We start from the raw sequence: 5,306 nt of genomic DNA, 5'->3' as shown, positions 1-5,306 counted from the left end.
TAGAGCTTATTTGGGGACGTATTAGTAAAAAAAGAACTACATGCATTTAAATTTCAACTCAACTTAGTGCAGCTTCGCTGGAGAGGAGAGATCATTTCATTCATTACAAACAAAGAATGAGATTATCACTTGTGTTCTCTTAGCTCTTTTATTAACAAGAAAAATCCCAACATTTTATTTTTTACTGTAAATGTGGCACTCATCTCACATCTTGAAAATAGAAACACAATTTATAACAAACTCAACCTATTAGCTTTTCTTTTAATGTGTTTTCTTTCCTTTTTCAAACTTTCATTAATGCATCCAACACATTGAGACTTAGTCAAAACTAAAAGACCTATTCAACAAATATTTAGAGCAAAGTTTACATTTTCATGCAGAGACATCTCAGTTGAGGTTAACTAAACAGACACAGGAAGGAGCGCCGCCTAAAATAAACTCCAACATCTACAGAACAACTCTGAAGATGTTAAAGCACATCCCATAATGTTAGATTGACAGCTGATCTCTGTGCAGTGAAGACATGAACAATCAGCTCTCAGCAACAATGATGGACACACAATGAGTTTAAGAAGTAGAAGAGTTCCTCAAATGACTTGTAAGGCTATTTCAGTTTACACAACTCAGATGTGGTTCCATTAGGATAATAAAGCCCAACTCCAGCATGTAGAGGCTGAGTGAATGTGGTCTGGACTCTGTGGAGGAGAGTTATGGTTTCAGAGACGCTGTAGAAGGACAGAATACCTGCTCTGTGATCCAGGTAGACTCCTACTCTGGAGGACGGAGGACCTGAGACGGGAGTTTTGATACTGTAAAGAAATTAATAACAGTTTTGGTCACAATATAACGCCCAAGATTTGTCATTGTTTCCAAATCCACATTCATTCCCACCCCCTGCTCTGCTGATATTCTTGTATGTGACTACTACTTCAACTTCTGCCCCTCTCCACTCCACCTCCCAGTAACAACGTCCAGTCAGACTCTCTCTACTCAGGACCTGAGGATATAAAGTGAATCTGTCTGGTTGACTAGAATAAGACTTTTGTGGTTTCATGTATTTTGCTTTTCTGCTCCCCTCAGATAATACCAGCCGTGTGTGTGTTGTGTTTGGATCCAGAGTGATCTCCTGTGAAAATTTGAAGAACCCAGCTCTGGTGGTGGGCTCTGCTGCTGACAGTAAAACATCCATTTCAGTCGATGAGACGTTAGTCCATTCCTCTCTTAGGACATCCTGTAGTTTGTCTCTGACTGCTGACAGGGCCGCCGTCACGTCCTCAAAGTAGCTCAGAGGTCGGATGTTGATGCTGGAGGAGTGTGTAGCTTCACTGAGGGCTGGCAGTGAGGGGTAGCTGTGCAGAAACTGGTTGTGATCCTCTGTGTGAGACAGCAGCTTCAGCTCAGCATCTCTCCTCTTCAGCTCCAGCATAGCAGAGATGAGCAGGAGCAGCTTGGAGTCCAGTCTTCTTCAGCTCCTCCACTAAAGCTGCCAGCATGGTGTTTTCCAGCGGGACAGGCCTCGGTGTGAAGCTCTGCCTACACTGAGGGCAGCTGTGGATCTTCTTCTCATCCTCTCCATCCCAAAAGCCTTTGATACACTTCACGCAGTAGCTGTGTCCACAGAGAGTCGTCACCGGATCCTTCAGTAGATCCAGACAGATGGAACAAGAGAAGGTTTCCCGCTCCAGCTGAACTCCTTTCTGCGCCATTTAACCTCTCAGTGGCAGCGAGTGTCTGAGTTTCACTTCCTGAGAGCTGAAACTATGTGAGCTGTGATCTGAACAGCATGTGTGTGTGTGTGTGTGTGTGAGCAGTGAATGTGGCCTATCAGCCCTTGTACTTTACCCACCTGTTGGTTACACCCATCCTCCTCAGCGTGGATCTGAAGGGGAGGAATTTACAAACGGAGCCTCGCTTACAACCTGCTCTACATTTGAAAACAGTCTTCAGCTGTAAAGTATTTGTTTTAAATTCAGGATTTTGTAGCACACAGCTCCACACTCATGGTAGCAGTGGTGTAAGAAGTATTCAGATATTCTACTAAAGCAAAAGTACAAATACTACAGGGTAAAAATACTGTGTTACAAGTAAAAGTACAAAAGCATTGGTATCAAAATATACTTAAGTACCAAAAGTATGTGTGTTTTATCACAGTTAGTAAATGTAGAGCTAATTTGAATAACCTTATGTCCTGCTGCTGGATATCTTATCCTATAAATAACTGTCAAGGTGTATTTAATAATTGATTTATATTTTTGAATGATCTAATAATCTATATCTACCTAGTAACTAAAAGCTGTGAAATTAATGCAATGGATTAAAAAGTACAATACTGTCATCTAAAATGTAGTAAAGTAGAAGTATAAAGCAGCATAAACTGAGACGTATTGGCATCAACCACTACTTACTACTTACTGTGCGTAATGTCCCATTTTAGAATCATATATATTGAATTACTGGATTATTTCATTTTTTATAGATTAATGTGTTTGTTACATCCCTAATAAAGTGTAGGGAAATGGAGACAGTAACAAACAACAACTAATAACAGTCAGGGTGAAAGAGAACACAAGTTTATTTATTTACACCAAAGATAATGCCCAGCTGCAAAGGCAGGAAGTGATCAGCTGATTACCTGCAGTGAGAAAAAGGGGGAGAAGAAAAAAGAGCAGGAGGAGGGAAGGTCAGTCCACCTTAAATGAGCAGTGGGTGATCAGCAGGTGAAAGGCAGGACACGGGAACTTGGTCCTGAGGAGATGTAACGATTATTAAACAAGAAATAGTCGAGTCAAAGGGTTAAAGAAATGAACATTTCTGATTATTAGTGAATCGGTTGCAGGCGGGTGAAATCAGGCTTAGGGAGTAACGTATTACATGTAACAGCATCAGGTCATCAGGATACAAAATAGACAAATGTATTCCCTTACAGTTACAGAAGCAGCTGACGACCAACACACTTGTGTCTTTTGAAACGATTATGCCATTTAAATATTTTGTCACAAACTGAGCAGCTCTATTTTTCCTCTCCTGTGTGGACTCTCATGTGTATCTTTAAATGTCCACTCTGTGAAAAAGCTTTCTTACAGACTGAGCAGCTGTGTGGTTTCTCTCCTGTGTGGACTCTCATGTGTGACTTTACATTTCCACTCTGTGAAAAACCTTTCTTACAGACTGAGCAGCTGAATGGTTTCTCTCCTGTGTGGACTCTCATGTGGTCCTTTAAATGTACACTCCGTGAAAAAGCTTTCTTACAGACTGAGCAGCTGTGTGGTTTCTCTCCTGTGTGGACTCTCATGTGTCTCTTTAAATGTCCACTATGTGAAAAAGCTTTCTTACAGACTGAGCAGCTGTGTGGTTTCTCTCCTGTGTGGACTCTCATGTGGTCCTTTAAATTTCCACTCTGTGAAAAAGCTTTTTTACAGACTGAGCAGCTGAATGGTTTATGTTCAGCACTACGTCGTGGATCACTGACAGATTCATGTCTATTTTTCAGTGAGTCTGAGCCTGATGCTGGTTCTCTGGTCTCTTTCCAATCAGCACTGTCTTCAGTGTCAGGTTCAGAAGAGTCTCCAGCGTCAGGTTCAGAAGAGTCTCCAGTGTCAGGTTCAGAAGAGTCTTCAGTTTCCTCCTCAGTCTTTGGTTGTAAACTGCTCTCTGGATCTGAGTTCCTGGCTGGTTCTGGTCCACGACAGTCATCTCCATCAGCTTCTGTTTCCATGTGTTCAGTTTGTCTTTGATGAGGCTGAGAGGACTGAGGTTTCTCTTTATCATCTTCACTCTTCACAGGGTCAGGAGTGAAAGTGGACTTGGTGATATCGGCCTCCTCCAGCTCCTGAAGCTGCTCTCCCTCCTGTTCCTGCTTAATGTGTTGGGGGGGGCTCTGGGTCCTCCTGGTCCAGACTGGTGCTCCATTCCTGCTGGTCAGGGAGAAGCTCTTCTTTAACCACCACCAGCTGCTGGACGTCTGCAGGAAACAGGAAACACACAATCAGAACAAACTGTTAAGTGTTAAAATTTACAAATGTAATCACCATTACAATTGGAGACATTTTGCAGCCCTAATTAATGCCTTTGTTTTTATATTTTCACATTATCTTTCTTAGTCCCACCTATTGGGTATTTGTGTTGGCTCAATTCACCTCATGTAGCCCAGCCCCTTTGAAAATGAAAAAGGTTTTTTTCTTCTGGCGTAGCACTAGCCGCAATGTAAACAATGAATTGTATTTGAGATCGTTCACAGATACACTACGCCTACAGTATAGAATTAAAATACTCTGTTACAAATTAAAATCCTGCATTCAAACCTTATTTAAGTAAAAGTATGCAAGTATTAACAGAACATTTTACGGCACCTTCTTATGTAAAGGTATGATGGTGCAGTAAAATGTTCCCTGTCAGTGTTTAATTTATGTTGTTTCTTGATTATTTTGTATGTTGCATTTTACTGCATTATAAATGATTATAGATGAGGGAACCTGCTAAATATTAAAATGTGTGTGTTTTATATATACAGTACAGTACCAGTCAAACGTTTGGACACCTTCTCATTCAATGTTTTTTGTTTATTTTAATTGGTTTCAGTGTTTACCCTATATACAAATAGTGGCGGCACAGCTATATAATATGTACAATGTACCACCAGAGGAAAGAATACACTGGACCAGGTGTATTCTAATCTGAAGCATGCCTACAGAGCGGCACCACTCCCCCATTTAGGTCTATCTGTCACTGCTTCTCATCCCAGCTTACACCCCCCTCAGAAGTGACACCAAGCCGGTGGTCAAATATATCAGAACCTGGCCCGAGGGAGCACTCTCACAACTGCAAGACTGCTTCGAACACACAGCATGGGACATATTTGAACAGACAGACTTCTTCATCAAGTTCTGCACAGACACTGTAACTGTGGAAAAATGCTTACGGGTCTACCCAAACCAAAAACCATGGATGACAAGAACGGTGCGGTCTCTCATGAGTTCCCGTGACACAGCCTTCAGGACGTGGGACGCAGCCCAGTACAGCTTGGCAAGGGCGAATCTGAGTAGAAGCATCAAGGCTGCAAAGGAGGACTACAAGGAAAAAGTGGAGGAGAATCTCACTCATAAAAACACACGGTGCGTTTGGCAGGGCCTTCAACAGCTAACCAACTATAAGGGCAAAACATCTGGCACTACTAGAGCTGACGCCCACTAGGGCTGTGCATCTTCACTGGTCTCACGATTCGATTAGATTACGATTATCCTGTCAACGATTCGATTCAATTCGATATCACGATGCATCACGATGCATCACGATTCATACCAATGCGT

The 5,306-nt window shown here is 42.0% G+C and overlaps 1 pseudogene; it reads right to left on the bottom strand.

Annotated features, from left to right (window-relative positions):
* Positions 1-604: 604 nt before the first annotated feature.
* LOC117546021 lies at positions 605-1,426 on the bottom strand (annotated as a pseudogene).
* Positions 1,427-5,306: the final 3,880 nt, after the last annotated feature.

Source organism: Gymnodraco acuticeps, unplaced genomic scaffold, assembly GCF_902827175.1.
Source record: "Gymnodraco acuticeps unplaced genomic scaffold, fGymAcu1.1, whole genome shotgun sequence".
NCBI lineage: Eukaryota > Metazoa > Chordata > Actinopteri > Perciformes > Bathydraconidae > Gymnodraco > Gymnodraco acuticeps.
The sequence above is the reverse complement of the archived record's forward strand: the minus strand, read 5'-3'. Positions and strand labels throughout refer to the sequence as shown.